The 23827-nt window shown below is 32.3% G+C and overlaps 1 long non-coding RNA gene across 1 annotated transcript in view; it reads right to left on the reverse strand.

The window, feature by feature from the left end:
- Positions 1–15755: 15755 nt before the first annotated feature.
- Positions 15756–23827, reverse strand: part of LOC136034188 (uncharacterized) — a 33366-nt gene continuing 25294 nt past the window's right edge. The window contains exon 2 of the long non-coding RNA XR_010619130.1: positions 15756–16011. This is a non-coding gene — a long non-coding RNA (uncharacterized LOC136034188). The remainder of the gene's footprint in view (positions 16012–23827) is intronic.

The raw sequence follows: 23827 nt of genomic DNA on the forward strand, positions 1-23827 counted from the left end.
CTTTTAAATAAATATCAAAAGAATTATCTAGAAATACTTAAAGAAATTTTCAACTAATTTCGGAGGTTCAAAAATTGTTGTTGCAGCGCCAATTATTTTGAATTGGGTTTCTAATTGAGCGGATTTCGTAAAAAAATTACCCACATTGTAAAGATGAATTCCATAATTGTTTAGTTCATTCAGGTTTTTTGCAATGCGTTAATATTTGTGATTTGGTAAAATTTATTATATTTAGTTTACCTATTGTTGCTAAAAAGAGGAATATATTAACAGGATAAGCTTGTTTTGGTGTTACTTGGTTGTTTTACATTTGCTGTTTTTTTTCTTTCATAGGCATGTATTTTGGGGGTGATACCTGACACGAGGATGCCATGGATCTTTTGTGGTAGCCACGACACTGTGCTGGGTAGAGAATTTAAAGTGGCGGAACCCTATATAGGCAAGTGTATTCTCCTGATGAGCCCTTGTGTTGGGTTGTTGCCTCTGAATTATTTGTCTTTTTTATAGTTTTTTTTCTATTGTTTGGTAAATAACGACTTATACTTATTGACGACATGACTGCCTGTCCATGGATTATTCTTTATAGTTGATTGTGTATGGCTATAATGCTTGACCTATGTGATTGTATGGATGAGCAGGGTTAAGGCCTTCTTCAAGTGCTGGTCTATATTAATCACTAATTTAGGAAAACAGTCTTCCTTTTCTCTTTCTGTCTCTCTCTTTTTTTTCTTTTTTTTTATTTCTTTTTTTTTTGTTTGTTTGTGCTGTTTTATTGGTGATTTATCTTTTCATTATATTTCTCTTTCATTTATTTATATATATATATATATGTTTATATTTATATATATATATATATATATATATATATATATATATATATATATATATATATATATATATATATATATATATATATATATATATATATATATATATATATATATATATATATATATATATATATTTATAATTATATATATATATATATATATATATATATATATATATATATATATATATATATATATATATATATATATATATATATATATATATATATATCATGAAAAGAGAAATCACCAATGCAACAGCACAAACACAAAAAAAAGAAAAGAAAAAGAAAAAAAGATAGAGACAGAAAGAGAAAAGGAAGACTGCTTTCCTAAATTAGTGATTAAGATAGACCAGCACTCGAATGAGGCCTTAACCCTACTCATCCATACAATCACATAGGTCAAGCAGCATTACTATTTTTTAAGTTTGAATATATTTTATTTCTTATTCTACTAATAATTAAATTCTTCCAACTTTGAAAACTCTCTTTATTTTTATTCTCTTTCTTACACCACTTATCAATAAATAAATCAAAATCATTTTCCAAGCCATCAAGAACACTCGATGGTTTCAGATGATGAGAAAGACGGAAATAAGCCCCTTTATTCATTATAATTTGAAGATCATCTTGCTTTATTATTGAAGTCCCCTGTTATAACATGTTTGTAAGTAGGATTTACAAACGGGTCAAGTTGCTTACAATTACAAACCGGTTTCCAATTTATATCACTATCTAATCTTTTTAGTATTAAATTATAATTAAAAATAATTTGCCCAATAGTTTTTGAAAAATTATAAGTTAAAACTGGACAATCATTATAATTCAAATTACTAGGAAGGGCCTGTTTCACATGCCGCTGATATAAAATTTCTGGTAAATTAATATCTTCAATCTTCTTACAAGTAACATTAATAGGTAAATATAATCTGTTATCCTTATTACTAATCTTATCGAACTTTTTCTTTTCTGAAATAAATTTCGTTTTAGTTAGAATGCAAATTGTATCACATATTACTTTAAAATTATAATCAAGAGCTGTATTATTCTTAACAATCCAGAAAAGTTTGATTAGATTCCTCTTGGATAAATTATTTAGACATTTTATTCCAGAAATCATACCCCTATATTCAAGTGGCTGGCATAGATCTATAGAAAGCATATGTACATCTAATTCATTTTTTCTATTATTTTTCCTATGTCCTCTCGATCGTTTTTTACGTTTAGTAGGACAAATAAAAGAAGGATGGTCCATAAAACCATCAATACATTTAACAAGAACATGAGACATGTCACCATATTTTGCTACACGATCATTTAGCCCAAAAGGATAAGCTGTACCAAGATTATGGATCCAGAAATCCTCCTGTTTACGTAGTCTATTGTTCTTCTCTTCTTTATTTAAATTTTCTAATTCTAAATTTTCTAAAATTGTGACAGTTACATCTGATATGGAGTATTTAACATTATTACAATGTTGAACTAGATAGTTATTAGTTTTTTCATTATTAACTGTTGTCTTATGTCCAGAAAATCTTTTATATATATTATTAGTTGTTTCCCCCACATATTGTAGGCATCATTTATTACATTCTAATAGGTAAATTACATTGGTTGTTCTACAATTCACATTACCACGTAACTTGCATGCACAATTTTTATTATACAATGTACTCTTAACAGAAGTCCGTGAGACAAAATGATCTTGGCAAAGAAAACAACGACTCTTACACTTACTAACTTTAAAAAAATTGTTCCGAGTTCCGAGGCTAATATTTGTGTTTTGTTGCATAAAAAGTAATTGAAAATAAATGTAAAACAAACCAACATCCAAATCAAAATCCAAAAATCAAAGTCCAAAAAACATGCCAAGGTAAATATGCCAATAATTAAAAATATCAGGTTAAAAAGCTTGACCAGGGTAAAGGTCTTTCGGGGAGAAAACTAAACAAAAATTTTCTCTACCAGCACTGGATCCAACCTGGAATAATATCATGAAAAGAGAAATCACCAATGCAACAGCACAAACACACAAAAAAAGAGAGAGACAGAAGGAGAAAAGAAAAACTGTTTTCCTAAATTAGTGATTAATATAGACCAGCACTTGAATGAGGCCTTAACCCTACTTATCCATCCAATCACATAGGTCAAACAGCATAGCCATACACAATCAACCATAAAGAATAATCCATGGACAGGCAGTCATGTCGTCAATAAGTATAAGTCGTCGTTTACCAAACAATAGAAAAAATAAAAAAGACAAATAATTCAGAGGCAACAACCTAACACAAGGGCTCATCAGGAGAATACACTGGCCTATATGGGGTTTCGCCACACTAAATTCTCTACCCCAGCAAGTGTTGTGGCTACCACAGAATATCCATGGCATCCCCATGTCAGGTATCACCCCCAAAATACGTGCCTATGAAAGAAAAAAAAAAACAGTATATGTAAAACAACCAAGTAACTCCAAAACCAGCTTATCCTGTTAATATATCCCTCTTTTTTGCAACAATAGGTAAACTAAATATAATAAATTTTAACAAATCACAAATATTAACACATTGCAAAAAACCTGAATGAACTAAACAATTATAGAATTCATCTTTACCATGCGGCTAATTTAAAAAAAAAAATCCGCTCAATTAGAAACACAATTCAAAATAAATGGCGCTGCAACAACAATTCTCGAACCTCCGAAATTAGTTGAAAATTTCCTTAAGTATTTCTAGATAATTCTTTTGATATTTATTTAAAAGTTCGTTATAATAAAAAACTAAATTTTTTAAATTACCAAGTTAATTTATTTGCAGAAGAACCTCTTAATATCAATTTTTGGCTTAAGATTTTACATCTATTTTTAAAATCAATATAATTACTACAAATCCTTGCATAACGAAGTAACTGTCAGAAAAACGCTCACATAGTTCAAACAGCATAGCCATACACAATTAACCATAAGGAATAATCCATGGACAGGCAGTCTTGTCGTCAATAAGTATAAGTCGTCATTTACAAAACAATAGACAAAATAATATAGACAAATAATTCAGAGGCAACACCCAACACAAGGGCTCATCAGGAGAATACACTGGCCTGTATAGGGTTTCGCCACTTTAAATTCTCTACCCAGCACAGTGTTGTGGCTACCACAGAATATCCATGGCATCCCCGTGTCAGGTATCCCCCCCAAAATACATGCCTATGAAAGAAAAAAAAATAGCAAATTTAAAACAACCAAGTAAAACCAAAACAAGCTTATCTTGTTAATATTTCCCTCTTTTTAGCAACCATAGGTAAACTAAATATAATAAATTTTACCAAATCACAAATATTAACACATTGCAAAAAACCTGAATGAACTAAAGAATTATAGAATTCATCTTTACCATGTGGCTAATTTTACAAAAAAATCCGCTCAATTAAAAACACAATTCAAAATAAATGGCGCTGCGACATCATTTCTCGAACCTCCGAAATTAGTTGAAATTTTTTTTTAGTATTTCTAGATAATTCTTTTGATATTTATTTAAAAGTTCGTTATAATGAAAACTAATTTTTTTAAATTGCCAAGTTAATTTATTTGCATAAAAACCTCTTGATATCAATTTTTGGCTTAAGAATTTACATTTATTTTTAAAATCAATATAATTACTACAAATCCTTGCATAACGAAATAACTGTGAGAAAAACGCTGAATATGTGATATTTGAGTGTATATTACTTTCAGGGAATGGGAAACTAATCACTTCAAAATCAAAATCATCCGTTTTATTATACATTTTAAAACTTAATTTATTATTATCACAAATATTTTAATATTTAAATCTAAGAAATGATCTTCATGACCAGCGCCATGACTAAGCTCAAGAATAAGCTCTGATGGATATATATTTTTAGAAATATCAATGAAATCCTTACAATTTAAGACCAAAATATCATCTAAATATCTTTTATTATTTGACAAAGCATTTTTTAAATTAATTGGATTATTCTTATCCATCATATATTTATATTCTAGTTGACTTAAAAACAAGTCAGCTATAAATGGGCTGGCATTCCCCCCCATGGGAATTCCCACAATTTGCTTGTACAAATCACCCCCAAATCTTATATAATTATTGTATAAAACAAATTCTAATAACTCAAAAATCATATCCAAGTTCTAACATCTCAAGTTAACTGTAGTATTAAAGCATTTTGTCCATATTGCTATTTTTATTATAAGTGTCTATTTTTAAGAACCTTTTACTAGATAAGAGGAAAGACTTCTTGATAACAGTTTTTAAATTATCAAACACTACATTAAGTGATAAATTAGTATCCATTGTCGCAAAATCGAAAGACTCAATTCTTTTAGCTAAAACCATTGTTAAAGAATCTATCACCTGCAGTGAATTATTAACACTCCAATATGGATTAAAATTCGAAAATGTTTTAATACCAGAACATTAGGTTTTAAGTTTATTTACAATTTCCTTTAAAATTAAAGAAAGGTCAGTAGCAGCAATGCGGGTTGGACATTTAGCTGCTCCAGCACTAAACCGTGGTTTAGGGGGATTCTTATGAAATTTTACAGTCCAATATAGGAAAGGGAACTTTTTATCATTGTCATTTATTTTAATATTAAAATTTTTAATAAGTATTTCTTCAGTCTTTTCAATTAAATTCTCATCTTCTATATTTACCTTTTCGTAAACATTAGTTGTGCATAACTCCCTTTTTAAGATATCACAATACAGCTTCTGACAAATTATGGCAAAATTATTATTAGCTTTATCCACTGGCACAATTACAAATTCATTCTTTATATATACATATAAATATATATATATATATATATATATATATATATATATATATATATATATATATATATATATATATATATATATATATATATATATATATATATATATATGTATACATATATATATATATTGAAAACTTGAAAATGGATGGGCTATACCTAGTTAGCATAACTTAAGAATTAATCGGGGGACAAGGAGATCTTGAACTCATTGGGAGAAATCCATAGGTACTGAATTTTAAGTTGCATTCAAAAAATCCGGAAGGAATCTGCGATTAGTCACGTAAGCTCTAAGGGAGACTTGGTCTCTTTTGGAAAGAGGAGCCCCTTCCTGGAGCCATTAATGATAGACGGTTGGCTGAAAGGAAAACTAGTTACCCTGTTGTTACCCTGTTACCACGATTTTGCTTCATTGATCTAGAGTTCTTGGGAGATACTCTCTCCCATTCACTTCAATTTCACCCATAAGTATGACCAGTAGCAGTAGTATCCCAAAGATAGATTTTGTGAAATCTCTATTTGTAGTTTTAAGGACATCCATATCCCTGCTTTTAGACACAGCCAGTAGGTGCAAGTTACGTCATAGGAAATGTTTTCTAAGAGATGCAGATGTCTGTTACATCATAAGAAATGTTTTCAAAGAGATGCAAGTATCTGTTACTTAAAAGGGATTGTTTCATTAAATTGTTACATAATATGGCTTGTTTATTTTGGGTTGTTACTAATTGGGGCCTAGAGCATTATGTATTATGTTTTTAGTGTCAACTAGTCAAGCAGGAAATTTCTTAAAATTATTATTCTTCAAGACGTTTCAAGTCATTTCAAATCATTTTCTCTCACTTTTTTTCAAGAAGCAAATGGCTATCATGCAAAAGAGAAGGTTTCCTATGGTTGCCATATGATAGGGCTTGTTTAGTTTGGGTTGTTACACATTAAGGTTTAGGGTATTACTTAATGGACTTTTTAGAGTCCAAAAGTCAAGCAGGGAAGTTTTTTAAGACCTTTTTCTTGAAGAGGTATTTCAAGACGTTTCAAGACTTCCAAAGACCCTACTTAAGACTTTTCTCTTAAGAAGTTTCAAAATATTTCAAAAAGGTTTTTTAAGACATTTTTCTGCAAGATATTATTCAAGAAATTTCACGACATTTTCTAAGACAGCTTTCTTCAAGACGTTTTTACAAATTTCAAAACGTATTTTAAGACATTTTTTCCTCAAGGTGTTTTTCTTCATGATTTCTTTTTTTTATGTAATGAGAGAATGTTTACTTCTATCAGGGATGACGCATTCTAACCTGACTTGTTTTTTCAGGTCTCCTTGGAGGATCCCTGCTTGTAAATGTGGAGGAAACAAACGTGGGGTATTACGTAACGACAATGTACACATATGTTTTTATTTAATGCCATAGGAATTTTTTTTACTTTCAAAGCATTTTTCCCGGTGGCTCATTATATTCTAAAGATTTTGTATCCCGACTAGGATTCAAAACGGTAGTTTCATCCCATGGAACTGCACCATTTATAGGTGGACATACGAACTTTTTCTAATATTATAATTCAGGAATCCAAGATATAACCAATTCTACGATTGAATTCCCATGTCTCGCTTAAAAGAATGATCAAACTATTGATTGTGTGTTTCCTATGACTGCAATAATTGAGATGTAGAGGGGAAAATTGATTATTTGACTTTGGTTACATTTGTATTGTAGCAGCATATTAACTAATGCCTTACAGAGTGTTATCAGATAATATTGGTATCGGAGAGGAAATAAAAGCAAGATTACTGTTTTGGATAAAATATGCCATACCTTTATGCATGACCAAAGTTTTTCCTTTTTATCTTTACTACACCAAATTTTACACTCATATTAATCTCATTTGTTAATATGCATACCTATGTGGAAAGGCTACAAGAAACTTTAGTCACATTTGTGAGGTATATTGAAGTTTCATCCTGGATTAATACAGCTAAAGGATATTGTACATACAAATTATATTAATAAAAACAAATTTAAATCATTGTTAAAATGCAGGAATAGTAGTTAAAACTCAACAACGGAAAAAAACCTGAAAAACAACCGACATAGGGTAAATATAAGCAAAACGAAAATGAATTAAAGAAAAGTTGGGGTCCTAGCAATCAAATTCAGTGGGGAGGGGGAATATATTAGAGAAATATTTGAAACCTATTAAGAGTCATTTCTTAGGGGTCTTAATGAAAATCCCTCATTTATCTTGATTGGATATTAGATTTCACTCCCCTGACAGCCCAAAAAAATCATACAACAATCCCCACCTTAACTTTAAGCTTTTAAAAATCTTAGTCCAAGCAATTCACGCTGTCATGGCAATATATGTCTTCCCAATAAAACACAAAAAAAGTGCTTGAAACTCAACAAACGAAAAAAGAAAATGTTAAAAAGCTCATAAGAGATAAAGTATATGCAAAAGGAACTGTGAACTATACAAAGATGAAAACCTTAGTATTCACACCCACGAGTATCCTAGCATCCAATTCCACCTTAGCCTAGCAAGGAATTCCGAAAGGGGGAGGTGATGATTAGAAAGCAATTCCACCAAGGGGGGATTTGTTTATAGAGGTAAATTTAAGCCCTCTTAGGAGCTATTTCTAAGTGGTTTTAACAGAAATGCCCCCGTTTCTTTGAGTCAAGGCTCTGCGTATTAACTCAACCGTGACAATAGAGTACTAGCCAGTCGTAGCTAGCAAGGATTTTTGAGTAATTTTAGAGGGGAAAGGTTATTGTTAGAGACACATTTAAGTGACATTAAGATTTCCTTGAGAGATTTTAATGAAAATACCTTGTTTCTTTGACTGAGTTTTAGATAAAACTCTCATAAGTATAAAAATTCCTTTAATACATCCTACTTTAACTTTAAGCTGTAAAACATGATAGTACAAGCAATTCCCAGTGTGACACTGAATGCCCGACACATGGCAGTCTCTCGCAGGAAGTATCATATATATACCAATTTTGGGAATTTTACTATATAAATGTTTGAATATACTAGAATTGATTGCTTACACTTAATGCAGAAAATCCCCGTTTGCGTTTTTCTGATGACTCCTAGCAATTGAAGCCCACCTGGCATAATGTACAACAAAAGCCCCCCCCCCCCCTCCTCCTATGATAGTTTTCAGGTGCACGTTATTACACCAAAGGGTTTTAAAACTCTTTCTCTCAAAGGAAAATTTATACACCAAAAAATTATCATTGCCTTAATTTGAACAGTGAAAAATTCCTTTTTTCTTTACTAAACTGCGATATTCTATGAAAATTCCCAGCCTCTGATTCTGAATGGATGAAAAACGGCATTCTCCAGCAGGTATTGTCAAATATATACCACTTTTCGGGCATTCCATACAAATATATTTGTTTACACTTGAGACAATCACATAGACTTAATGAAAAAAAAATCTCCGTCAGTGTTTCTTACGATGACTCTTAGCAATTGAGGCAAGTTTGGCACCATGCCCTCCCCTAATAACACCTTTCTAGCACAGATTATCGCACCAAACAGTTTTTCAGTTTTTCTCTCACAAATAAATTTGTAAAGTTTAAAATGTCAGTTGTCTTTATTTCAACAGCGAAAACTTGCCATTTCTCTGCTTGACTGCGAAGTTGTAGGCCATTGGCAATTCCAATCTCGTGACCATAAACGGCTGACACACGGTACTCTGGCAACCAATATACCACTGATTAAAATTTATTCTGACAATTGAGACGTTTGAGACCATTTGAATTTAGACTCTTATTTAAGCAATTGACACCAGTGAAGCACAATTTACCAGCCCCGATGATACCATTCCTGCGCAGATTATCAAAACTAAGGGTTTTTCCACCTTTTGCTCTCAAAAATGTATTTATAACAAAAAAATAACAATATTTTAATTTGAATGGTGGAGACATGCCATTGTTTTCTTAGATTGATAGGTTTTATGGTTATTCACAGCCTGAGACACTCAATGGAGTACAACCGACACCCTCTTGTAAACAATATCACAAATATGGTATTTTGGAGCGTTTTGCTGCCAATATTTTATTTATACTGAAATTGACCGGTTCAAATTGATGAGAAAATTCCCAATAGCGTTTCCTTTCAAAAAATGAAGATAGCGTGGCACAATATACCATCCTTGATGACACCATTCTGGCACACACTATTACACCTACTTGTTTTTCAACCTTTTTCTCTAAGAATATATTTATAAACTAAAAATGACAAGTTTTATTTGAACAGTTAAGACTTGCTATTTCTTTGTAAAATTTTGATGTTCTATGACAATTCACAGACTGTGACAAAAAATGGCTGACATACTACCAGTGCTGTCACTTACTTGAAGTACTTTTACTTGAAGCATTACTTAACTAAAATTTTCCATTACTTGTACTTGCACTTAAGAAAAAACTCTAGGGTGTACTTATTACTTGATACTTAAGTAAGATTACGAAATATTTATTACTTAAGATACTTTTAATGTGCTTGGTTTTCAAATACTTTACCTTTTTGTGTTTGTGTGCTTTGGCAATGTACAAGAAAACATAACCTTTAGATTTAGAGAAAACTTAGATATAGCGTTTGTGTGTCTGTGCTTTGGCTATGTACAGGAAAACATCACCCTTTAGATTTAGAGTAAACTCAGATATAGCTCCATGCCCTATTTTTGATATGAAGTAAGGTATTTTTTTTTGTTACTACACACTTTAAAAAAATCTCTTGAAAAAGACTTTTTATTATATCCACAACATATAGAAACGTACTCTAAACCATAGACACCAAGACCATGCTGTAGAAAGCCACGCAAACTCCAATTAATCTTGACCAAACCTTAGAAATTGAGACTATCGGTGATTTGTGCTTCTTTACAATATATTCAAAATCAAACTACACTTTTAAATATAAATCAAACTATAAATATTAACTCTTATTGTACATTTTGACGAAAACCGAGACGAAAGAATTACCTTATCGGTTGATTCTTGCTTTAACGGGAATTAACTTATCTTGGATTCTCGTTCTTGATGGTAGAGGTTGATCAGGTAGAATGTCACGGGGATGAGATTTAGAAAGTAAGAACTTTCCAAAACTCATTATCAGAGTTTTTTACCGGTATTGGAGTGATAACAGTCCAAGCACTTCTTGAGCCTATTCGTAGGGGATGTACCGGCAGCCCAAAATGATCGATACCGCTCGCTTCTGAACCGACTAAAGCTTCTGCCAAAGATGCACTTTTCTAAATGCTGATGGCACCCAAACAGGGCACGCATATTCCAGAATGAGGCGGACACACGCAATGTATGCATAGTTAATACTATCTGTGTTCGCACTGAACCTACGCATACCGTTTAAAGTCTGTACACTAGTATTTGCACTTTTAACCACGTTTTCGATATGTGCGGCAAAGTTGAAGTCATTGGAGAAAGTAACTTCAAGGATTTTGATACTGTTTGTTAGAAGGAACGGAACATTTGGCTCCATAACATCACTTTTATTGGTTTAAAGCGCACTATCTTCGACTTGTTCAAATTAATATCAAGATATAACTCCACATACTCTTCTGTGAACACTCAGAAAAAATTTGAATTGAATTGCGGAGTAGTACAAAACGGTCCTGTACAACTGAAAAGCCAAGAGGCATATAAGTTTACGATTGGTTTGAAGAAGATGAATAGCCAAATTTTTTGAAAATTCTTTAGAACTCAAAATTTAACCCTTAGTATAGTCTAAACTTATAATTTTGAAATCATAAAAACCAGTGTTGCCGTCTGCAGTGCATTTGCAGTATTTTGCTCCTTTTCCCCAAAAAAGTGACTTGAACTATATGTTAGAAAATAGTACTTTTACAGTAGGCGAATTATAAGAATTTACAAATTCCTGGAATCATAGTATTTTTCACTTGATATCACTCTTTGGAGCCTTGGCACCAGTGTTGCAAAGCAATATAATTTCCCAATATCGAGAAGGCTAAGACTGTAACTTAAAGGAAAACAGAAAATATAATATAAAAGAAAATGAAATTATGCATGGGGAGGACTCTTAAAGGGGACTCGATGGCTTTGCTCTACTTGAAGAGAGGGAATAGTCACATAATATAAGCCGTAGATGCACATAGATCCAACTCTGAGGGGGGGGGGTGTCAGAAAGTTTCTGTGGGAAATAGGGGGATGTTGAAAAGGGAAATGTAAATTTAAGACCACTATTTTCCTATTTTTCAGGGATACTTTGGACAAACTTCAAGAGGTTCGATAATACCACTGAATAAAAGAACTGTTTATCTTTGTCAGGCTAAGGTTAATAAAGGTAAGTTTAGACCCCCTGGTATCTCAAGGTCTTAATGATTTTTCTATAAATTATTATATATGAATAATAGCCTAGCTCAATTTATATGAATAATTTTTTTCGTATTTGTGTATTCCACCTAAATACACCTTAGCGTATTTATCTGGGAAGACGACTTCCGATTCATACAGATATTGTTACTTGCGAAAAGCAAGGTTTCCAGACGCTTTGTGTTTTTGGAATTTAAATCATTTTAACGATATCTTGGAAGATGCAATTAAAATTGGGAGATTCTAAAAGGGTTTGCTTTATAGTGCAATGTTAATTGAAATTCTAAACTTCCAATTTAATAGTCTGTATAAATTTGGAAAAATTTTATTGAGTTTAAATGGTTTGAATGAATATCCTTTGAAATTTTAAAAACGGTTTGAATAAACTGGAAGTTTTGGGGAATTTTTCGGAAACATAATAACCAGGTAGCAAGGAATCATTTCTGCCCAGTTCTACTTTATTTAGTCGGTAAAAGCAGATTGGTACGAGGGGATGGAAAATGGACGGATCCTCCAAATTGCAACCCGCGATTCAAATCCACCCTAAAATAGTATGTTTTTTGCTGGTAAAATATCAAGTTCTATTCTGGTAGAGTAGTAACCCTGGTTCGATCCTTTCTAAGGGATCTGAACTGTGTAATATTATTCAGGTTATTCATTAAACTGTTCATAAATAATTTCTTTAGTTGTGTCGCCTTAAAATTTCCAAAAAAATGATCTATTGAAGTTATTTCTTTGTAACATTTTATTTCAGTATTATAGCATGTTCAGTTGAAACTGTATCTTCTATTTTCATTTTTTTTCTCTTTTCGTTATTAAAGGTATTGAGATGTGAAACAAAAATATTAGGATTTAAATATTTTATTTATTATCTTAATTAAAAGTTTTATCCATTCTTATATTTATGCTTATTTTTGTTTTATTTATATCCAGAAGGCTTTTACCTTATATCTAAGATCCTCCCGTGCCGCTAGATCTTCCCGACTTCTTATCACTACTGCCGCCTAATTGTCTTCCCAACTGGGATGAACTGATGCGTTGGAATTGCTTAGATGTGTTTGGTGGCCGCGGTTTAGTGTGTCCACTGAAGAATATCCTTGGGAAATCGGGTTTGAGGCATGTGAATCAAGTGCTCAAGATTCTTCCTGTTCCTTGGCTTTTTGGACGTCCGCTTTTCAGCAGATTTATGGCTACCACTGAAGAAGAATATTTGGAAATTGGGTTTGAGGCTTGCTAATCACGTGTCCAAAATTCTTCCACATCCTTTGATTTTGGGATGTCATGTTTTCCAGCAGCCTTATGGCTGTCACTGAAGAGCAGTCTTGGGAAGTAGGGTCGGTTGCTTCGGGAAAATTCAGGAAACTGATGCAGGGAAAAGGAAAAGCAACCTTATTATATAACCCATATTATTATATAACCCATATTTTTGTTGATACGAGTTTTGAACCACTTCAGTAGGTTTTATAAACACTGATTTTCATGGTATTATTTTCTTCAAACTTCTGCACTTTTAAGGGAGTTTTCCCTTTTTAGGCGACCCAGCAAATGCCTTTTTGATGCAGAATTAAATTGAATTTTTTTTTTAACTGAAAGTAAAGAGCGATGCTAAAACTTAAAACAAAGAGAAATAACTTCGTATATGAAAGGGGCTGCTCCATCCTCAACGATCCACTCTACACGCTAAAGTTTGACTCTTTCTCTCAACTCTACTTTTTAGAACGGTAAAAAATTTTACCCCCTCTCATATACGAAGTAATTTTATTTCGTTTTAAGTCAATGTCGCTCCTTACTTTCAGTTTAAAAATTGTTTTTATTCATTTAATTTCTGAACATTTTTGAATCAATGCATATTTTGATTTGGGCTCTCTGTAGATGAATAATTAAAACGAAATTTGCAATTTTTTTTGGCTAAATGGCTTTCTCATAGTTCTCATCGAATGATTTTGAGAAGAAAAGACGCAGGGGAGGAGGCCTAGATGACCTCCAATTTTTTGGGTACTTAAAAAGGCAACTAGAACTTTTGATTTTTTACAAACGTTTTTATTAGTAAAAGATATACGTAACTTACGAATTAGCTTACGTAACAAACTTCTGTATTCACCTGTTTTTACTACGTATATAAGGGGGCTCACCCCCCTCTTCAGTACCTTTCTTTACACTAAAGCTAAAATTTAGTCATAGTTCCTTAAAAATGATCCCTGAACAACAAAGACCGTAATATAAATGTTTGAAATAACTAAAAATACTTTAGCGTAAAGAGCGAGGTATTAAGAGGAGGTGAACCCCTCATATGCGTAGTAATTTCTGTTCGTTTTATGTTTTAATGCTGCTCCTTACTTCATTGTTTAAAAATCTATTATATATATATATATATATATATATATATATATATATATATATATATATATATATATATATATATATTTCATAGTTTTTTCTTAACAATGCTAGAAAATTATGCGCTCCCTTCATGGAAATTGTTGTCCCACATGAAAAATTCCTCCATGGAAAGTCCCCCCAACATATCGCCTCTTATCAACTACTCCCCCAAACTAAAAAATCCCCCTGAAAATGTTTCTACACTTCTCAATAACCGTTAATATCTGTAAGCACTGGTCAAAGTTTGTAACTTGTAGCCCCTCCCACGGGGACTCTGGGGGAGTAATTCGTCCCCAAAGATATAATTATAGACCTTTTGACTATGGTGAATAAAATGGCTATCTCCGAATTCTGATCCGGTGACTTTGGGAAAATAATTAGCAAGGGGGCCTAAGTGCCCTCCAATTTATTTGGTCACATGCAAAGGGCACAAGAACTTTCCATTTCAAATAGAATGAGCCCTCTAACAACATTAAAGGACCACTGGGTCGATATGATCACCCTTGGGAAAGAAACAAACCAGAAAAAAATAAAAATATAAACAAACACCCATCCGTGATCTGCCTTCTGGCAAAAATACAAAATTCCACACTTCTATTAATAAGAGCTTGAAACTTCTACATTAGGGTTCTTTGATACGCTGAAGGTTATGGTGTGATTTTTGTTAATATTTATCGACTTTTAAATCTTCATCAAGCATTATCAATATATACCAATTTTCAGGAATATCCTACAAATATACTTGTTTACACTAGAGTCGATCTATTAAAATTAATGAGAAAAATCTTCATGTGCGTTTCTTACTATGACTCCTAGAAATTAAAGCCAGTTTGAAACAATTCCCAACCCCCAATAACAACCTTCAAGTGCAGATTATCGCACCTAACAGTTTTCATTATTTTCTCTCAAAAATAAATTTATAAAGTGTAAAAATGACAGTTTTTTTAACAGCGGAAACTTGGCATTTCATTGCTAAACTGGGATGTTTTTTATGGAAATTTCAAGCCCGTGGCCCTCAATGGCTAACACAAGGTACCCTCTAGCATGCAATATCACACAGATTACAATTTCTGAGCATTTTCCTGCAAAATTGTTCGTTTAGAATTCTCAGCATGTGACACTCATTGGCGTATAAACGACACCCTCTAGCAAACAAAACCACACATATGACATTTTTGAGCATTTTGCTGCCAAAATGTATGTTTATACTCGAATTGATCGTTACAGCTTGATGAAAAAATTCCCAGCAGCGTTTCTTTTGATGACATAAGAAAATAGAGGCTAGGATAGCACAGTGTAACAGCCTTGATGACACCATTCTTGCGCATATTATTTCACCTACTTGTTTTTCTACCTTTTTCTATAAAAAACTATAATTATAAACTAAACTTACAAATTTTTTATTTGAACAGTTGAAAAGTGCTATTTCTTTGTTAAATATTGATGTTCTATGGCAATTTCAAGCCTGTGACAAAATATGGTTGACATACGACATAATTTATAAGAATTTCTTGACTGAGCCTTTTTCTTATTTCAAAAACATTTAGACAATCAGACCAAACCATTGACTTCAAGACCAAGCCGTAGAACTCCAGGAAAACTCATTAAAATCTTGACCAAACTGTAGAAATCGAAAAAACCTATAAAATCAAGACCAATACATAAAAACCATAACCAATATATAGAAATCTACATGAATTCATAAAAATTAGTGTCAGCTGTAGACATTCAGACGATACCCTAGACATCAATACCAATCCGATGTAATCAATAGATCAATATGTTAAAATCCAGAACAATCCTCATAAATCAAAACTAATATATAAAAATCAAGACTGAACCATAGAAATCCTAACCAATGCATAGAAAACCAGACCACACCATAAAAAAAAAAATTTAAATCAAGGTCAACCTCTGAGACCAAGACCAATCCGAAGAAATAAACGGCAACCTCTAAAAATCAAAATCAATACAACCAAGTCATGACCAGCCCATAGAAATCTAGACAAATACATAAAAATCAGGATCAAAGCGAAAAAATCAAGGCCAACGTCTAAAAATCAAGACCAAACGGAAGAAATAAATTAATTTATATGTAAAAATATAGAGCGAGCCCATAGAAATCAAAAGCAACTAATAGAAATCCAGACGAACTCACAAAATCCAACATTTCAATACTTAGAAATTCAGGACAATCCTTAAAAATCAAATCTTGTATATAGAAATCAAGACAAAACTCTAGAAATCAAATCTTTATTCGATTTGAAATCAATTTCCAAATAAAGTTCAATAATATGAAAACTGATATCTTCCTATATCCATATTAACCCTACACTTACTAACATGAAATTGTTGACAAACATTCATTCCTCTTCGAGTTTGTCTAATATTGTTAAAAATATTAAATGTGTTTCAACCAATATGCTCCTATTTCTGGAAAATAAAAACCCAAATTATTTAATGATTCAATACTATTAAAAAAATCAGATGTATATTAACTGTATACGTCATTATTAGTAAAAACTAAAATTAAAGTTTCTTAAAGAACTTAGGCAATATGCTGATATTTCATCTTTCTAATGGTAAAATCTACAAATCAATGCCCGTAATCATTTTTGCCAAGAGTTCATACAGTTCCTGTGGATTTTGTACGAGAATTGGTTTGCTTAATTCCTTATTGAGCTTTTAAGAAACCTTCAAAAGGTATTAGTTAAAACAAGCGATTTGACAACTAATTTCTTAGCCTGTTATCCAATTGTGCTTAAGAGACGGAATCGAATCTTGCAGCAATCATATATCTAATAAGAAATTTACAGGAAAGTAGAGAGGAAAAATTGAAAGTTTGGCTAATGAGTACCGTCAGGGGCATATTATTAGATGGGAGTGTCCAGGGAATAGAAAAAAACTCTGTTCCAGCAGGATAGGTATGGATACTACTGGTTTTCCAGAGTTATCAGAATAGACACAACTGGATCTCCATAAGGAAATGCATTGATTTAATTGGTCCTCCATGCTGATTATTTGGAAAAAAGAAATAATTTTCACTAGGAATGGTCAGATTTGTTTAAACATCGGGGATGACATAAGGAAGTAATTTACCTTAGGATGGTCGGTCGTGTAGACCCCTTACTACTCCAGTCAACTCAAAACTCTGAGATTACTTTCTTATGAGACCAAAAAATTATATATTTCTAGGTGAAATTTTGTGTGGTTGGGAGGCTGGCCTTAGACGGGCTTAAAAACAGAACACATTTACCTCCTCCGTGGATATTATCATAGTGGTGTCTGTTGGGCATGGTTTCCTTTCTCTAGGGTCTGTATAAAACAAACTGGCAGTGCAATAAATTTTTTTGTTCATGATTTTCACTGTGCTCTATCACTCTGCAGAAATAGTTTTGCTTTTTAAATTTATTTTTGTTCTTTTTTAAATACACAGTGAAAGTTATACAAAAATGTTTGTTTAATGACGAGTGATGAGACTAAAGAAGTCAACAAGAAGTTTACAGGGGAAGTAAATGTAGGTTTCCCTTCCGATATTGTAAAATTTTTCGTGCAAGGAGTCGCATTTTTGGGGGACTGTATATTTTTCAAGCTGGTCATTATCGAATAAAAACGACCGTAAAATTTCAGTTTAATATATCGTGAACACTGCGAAGTAATGAAAAAAAGAAGAAAACTAATATAACAAAAATCATTACGAATATACCATACACAGTCAAAATCATTATCAATGACGTAATCAAACCACGTAATCACCGTAATCAGACTAGCTATATGATAATAAACACAAAACAGAATAAAAAAGAAATCACAGCCCACAACAAAAAAAAACATCATTGCTAGGAGCAAGAACAACTTAACAATATGCCTATAGCTTTTCAACTCCCAATAAATTGGTGAAAACTGTGTTAGGTGCGAACAAATGAACAAAAACAATATCATTGCTAAGAGCAAAAACAAATTAACCGGTGTCGTATTGGAAAAACCAAATATGTTTTTCCAACATGCTCTTTCCCTTTATTTCTAAATGACTTACGAGTCTTAAAGTCTGTTCTTGAGAAGGCACGGGTTTTTTCAGCTGTATTGATTTTAATTTTTGCTTGTTTGTGCTTAACTCGGTTATTTATATGTAATTTTTAATTTGAAGTGTGTCAGACAAATGAATATCTAAAATTTTTATTGAATGTTTTTGGAAACTGAAAAGGCTTAGAAGGAGGGCTGCTTGCCCTTCAATCACTTTTTACTCTTGGAAAAAAATTTGAGAACTTTTAATCTCCAGTTGATTTAAGTCCTTTAAAAGATTTAATGATATTGGCAGTTATTATAGCGTAACGCTGCTTATAATATTTTTATATGACCTTTTGAAAGCCAACAAGCTTATAGTTTTTTTGCTGCCCCTAAATTGGGGAAAATGTGATTCTTGCAAGTCTTTTTTCTTCGATAAACCTTTCATTGGAAAAATTAAAACAATTGTTTCTAAGCACCCTCATGCCTTCTTAAGAACCGAAAATAATTTTCATTTTGCTATAAATAGAGTATAATATAAATATTTTGACTTTTCGACCTTAATAAACAATTAAGTTGATGATCCGTTGCCATTTGTTTTGTGTTATTCAGTGAAGTAAAAATCATGTTTTGGTTTTGAGAAGACAAGAGGGTTGTCAGCATTAGGCCTGTTAGACATTTGTACCTTTTACCAGAAGACAGATTACGGTTATGCGTTACTTTTATATCCTCCAGGGTAATCCAATCAAACTAACGGTCATGGAAGATAAAATGGTGGCTCATTTCAATGAGCTGTCTTGAATTATTTATGGGAAGAAAAGTTTCTGCGAAGAATTTTCCAGGAGAATGTCAAAAAGGGAGGGGGAGGCAGGTAAGGATATTCTTAGGAATGGTTTATAAACCGGTAAAAATCAATTTGATAATAAATGTTTTTCTTAACTAGAAGTAAGGATTAACATTGAAACTTACTATGAACGAAAATTATGCCATATGTGTAGGATACTACTCCTTCCTCAAACCCCAATATTTACGCAAAAGACTGACATTTTACCACAGTTTCTTGAGAAAGTTTAGTTAATTACAATATAAAAATTGAATTAAGAGGGTTTTGATGTCTTTTATAAAAATGGGTTGGGAAGTGTGGAAATTATTTTCAGAAATGTAGGAAGGCTACAGTTTCTTTCACACATCCCTGACGTCATGCACGATAAATTGAAATAGCATCAGTATGTATAAAATGCATATATCCTTAATTGCAAGGTTTAGAATGAAAAAAACTAATACTTTGGCTCTTAGGCTCAATTTTCTTGTAAATATGTCAGAAAAGTTTTTGCCAATATGGAGCGATATTGTCTGTGAAGTTTTGCTAATCAAGCGTTCACTTTCCATTTTCTTTTAATTCAAAAATGTTAAATTTTATTTTCAGAAGAGAATTTTAAGATTGTTAAAAAAATTACTTGTGAATTAACATTGAATAATTTGTTCTATGGCAATGTTTAGACTTTTTGACTTTAGATATTCCTCTCCAACCAAAAAAATTCCCCACGGACGAGCAGTGAAATTGATAAAGTAAGTTTTTCCTAAATCGGACTGAAATTAACAGGACCAATTATTTGTATCAATGAGACATAAGAAATTTGGCTTATGACGAAAATATATTCTGACGAGAGCTTTTTCCAAAATTATTAATCTATGTTAAAAACTTGAAGGCTTTTGCAAAAAAAATACACAGAAGACTTATTTTGCAGAGGCATTGTAGACTTAAGAACATCAACAATAGCCTTGATTATTTCTCATTAATGGTCGGATTTCTAGATATGGAATGGAAAATCAAAGAAAGAATAAAATATAAAATTGTGTAAAATATAAAGAGAGAAGGTTTTAAAAAGAAAAAAAAATAATGAACAAAAAAGAAATACCTGAAAAAAACATGTGTAAAGTCAGCTAGCAAAACGAAAGGAAGCAAAAATCATGTATTTTATTTTTAGTTTAATTGCTTCTTTAAACATGGGGTAGTTTATTTGGTTTAGATATGTAAGTTGCCTCCTCAAAAAAAACTAAATAATTTGTAATGCCAAAAATGTAGCGAGCAACGAAAATCAAAATTTCCATGTATATTTCATTTTCAAATATGAGGAATTTAGCTGTTAAAATATTGTGTTCTATCAATCGTTCCCATAGCTGTGACTGATCCTCTGAATTTGAAACTTCCCTTGCAAACAAGTGACCGTGTAAAACACCACATGTCATTATAGGGTCAGTTCTACTATTTCGAGGATTGAAAAAAAAGCTCAACTTTAAGATAATTTTTGAAAGAAATTGAAAGATTATGTTTCCTTAAAATTGTTCCATGTTTGTCTTTGAGTTTTGCGTTCCATGGTATAGCTGGAAAGGTTTTGTTTTCAATTGCCAGAACAATTAAATAAAGAGGAATTTTTTTATTATTGTTTTGTTTTCGTAGTTTAATCCTGCATCTAAGATATTTTCAATAACTTTAATTGGGTAATCAATAAATAAAAAATATGTTTAAAATAATTAAATTTTGATTCTAAATGCCTTAAAGAACTGTGGCTAGGTTTTCCCCCCTCCCCTGGAAAAGCTCCCCGTAAAAAACACCCCAAAGAAAATTACACCCCTCCTAAGAAAAGCCCTAGAAAATAAACTCAACTGAAGATGCCTCCCCTCTGGAATATACCCCTGTGGTAAATAAAACCATTCCCTTTGCAAAAAAATACCACCCGCACGTAACTGGTTGGTGTCCAATTCTCTTAGACTTTAAAAAGGGACTAGAGATCTCTAGCTAGGATCTAATTATGACACTCAAGAGTTTTGCGATCTCGAGGTAAAGGAATGGATGAGGAAGGCAAATTCCCTCTCCTGCACGAAATAAATATTGCGCATTCTGGGGTTTAATGTTATTCTCAACTTTCATACTTACAGAGTAAACCAGAAATACTCCCTGAAATCATCAAAAGAGTATAACAATTTCACAGTTTTGATGTTTTTTTTACAGGTTTCTTCATACCCTCCTCCTCCTCCTAACTAAAAAACCTGGAAAATATACTTTTTTGTTTTTTTAATGGAAACTTTACCAGTAACATGGCGATTATTGGCACGATTTAAAAGACAGATGTTAATTTCTTTTTCAAATAAAAATGTACTAATAAAAGTCTATCAACTAGATCGTCAGCAAGAAATTTTCAGGGTAGAATTTTCAGCTAGAATATTATCTTAGAGATTTTCCCTGGAGGGGGGTTGCTTTTACATGAAATTAAGTTTGCAGGAAGGGGAGTCGAATTTCCCCGTGTTATTTAAAAACGATCAGGAAGAAAAAAGAAAAAAAAAATAAAGTAAGGAACAATATCAAAACTTAAAACGAAAAAGAACTTTTTACGTATATGAAAGGGGCTGCCCTCTCCTCAGGACCCTACTCTTTACGCCAAAATCTTTTTTTCTCAATTACATAAGAACAATTCCTAAAACACAATGGCCGTATAATTAGAATAATAAGTTTTTTTAATTCACTAAAAAACTTAAAACGAGGTCTTTGGGAGGGAGCAAACCTTTTCATATGTGTAATGATTCCTATAAGTAATTAACGTAATTGATTCTCTGGGAATTATTGTCTAATTCTTTCTAGTTTACACGCAGTTTTTAATTGTATACGTTTATTATTGATGATGAGATGAGGGGTGGGGCGTATGGAGTGTCCTAGGAGGGACCTAGTAGATTCAGGTTATGTTTGTTGTAATTTTGTACAGTGTAAACAATCTGTATAGTGCACAAAATGTAAACGATTGTGTACATGGTACAGGTATAATTTTCAATCATCTAGTATGAAAGAGTGTCGGTGGGTGCAGAGTGAGGAGAGGAGAGGGTAACTGAAAACATGTTAAGGGATCCTTTTTTCTGGTGTGATCTGTTTAACAATAAGATATTAAAATTTCAAAAGATTGGTTTTTTTAAACTGAGAGTTCTAATATAATATAAAAGACAAAAAAATTTTCCATATATGAATGGGGTTGTACGCTCTTAAGTTCCTTGCTCGTTAAAGTAAAGTTTTTATTCCAATATAACAACCAAAATGCTTCTGAGTTCCTTCTGAAGGAACTGGGAGAAAGGTTAAACTTTAGAGTAAAGTGAGAGGGGCTTATGAAAGGAAAGTCTCCACATATATGGAAACAAAAATCTAAAGTTATTTAGCAGGTCGTTACTTTTAGTTGAAAAACTCTTTTTTCTTTAATTTTAGGAAGCGTGATAGTGCTAACAAAGTGAAGATTGACAAGCACAATGTATTATTTTTTTGACTAAATCTCTTCGTATTGAAGGAGTTGTCATAGAAACTTTGAAAATGGGTCTTTCGACTAGGGATTGAAAGAACTAGTGCGCTTTGAATTAGTCAGAAGTGATTGGAGGGCATCTAACCCCCCTCTCCAGCCCACGATTTTCCTAAACACATCAAATCAAAGTTTTTAAATTACCATAGTTAGTTAAAAGCCATAGTTAGTTGAAAGGTCGTGAAATTATGTATTTGAGAACGGAAACCCCATAAGACCCTAAGGGCAAAGGTTTTCAGGTATGCTCTGTGGGTATATAAGGTATAGATAGAAAGGGGGATAGTATGAACTTGGGAATGGGCCAATTGGATTGCTAATTAGAATTTTTAGTGCCGTTTCTGAAACTCAGAGTGATTGGAGGGTGGGCCCCCTCCCCACACACCTCGAATTTTCCCAAAGTGTATATGATATAAATTCTGAGTCGGCCATTTTTTGTCATAGACATTTCGATAAAGGCTCATTAGATCGGATATTAAAATGGTTAGTTACCCTTTTTAATACTCGAACGTGATTGGAGGGCAACTAACCCTCCTCTCATGCTCACTATTTTTGTTGGCTCATCTAATCAAAATTTTCAGTTCGCGATTTTCTTCAACGTAAATTGAAGACCCAGAAATTATTAATTTGCCATTTTTAAGATTCAGAGTGGCTGGATATTAGAATACCCCATTCTCCCACCTCGTATTTTCCTGAGTTCATCTGATAAGAGTTTTGATATGGTCATTTTTTATCCTAGAAAGTTCAACGAGACCTCATTCGATTGTAGGCTCAAAGGGATAGTGCCCTTTCAAATAGCTGAAAGTGATTGGAGGGAAACTAACCTCTCCTCCCACACCCACAATTTCCCTCCAACACATCCAATCAAATTTTTTAAATAACTATTTTTTTCAACGTAGTTGAAAAGTCCTGAAATTATACATTTGAGGATGCCAAGCCCCTAAGACCCTCAAGGCAATGGTGTTCAGATATGCCCTGGGGGATATAAGGTATATATTGAAAGGGTGGCTGTATAAACTTCGGAAGGTGCTCATTGGACTGCTAATCAGAAGTTTTTGTATAGTTTTAGAGATTCGAATTTTTTTCCTCGTATTTTCCCAAAGTGTATCTGATAGAA

Source organism: Artemia franciscana, chromosome 12 (genome assembly GCF_032884065.1).
Source record: "Artemia franciscana chromosome 12, ASM3288406v1, whole genome shotgun sequence".
Lineage (NCBI taxonomy): Eukaryota > Metazoa > Arthropoda > Branchiopoda > Anostraca > Artemiidae > Artemia > Artemia franciscana.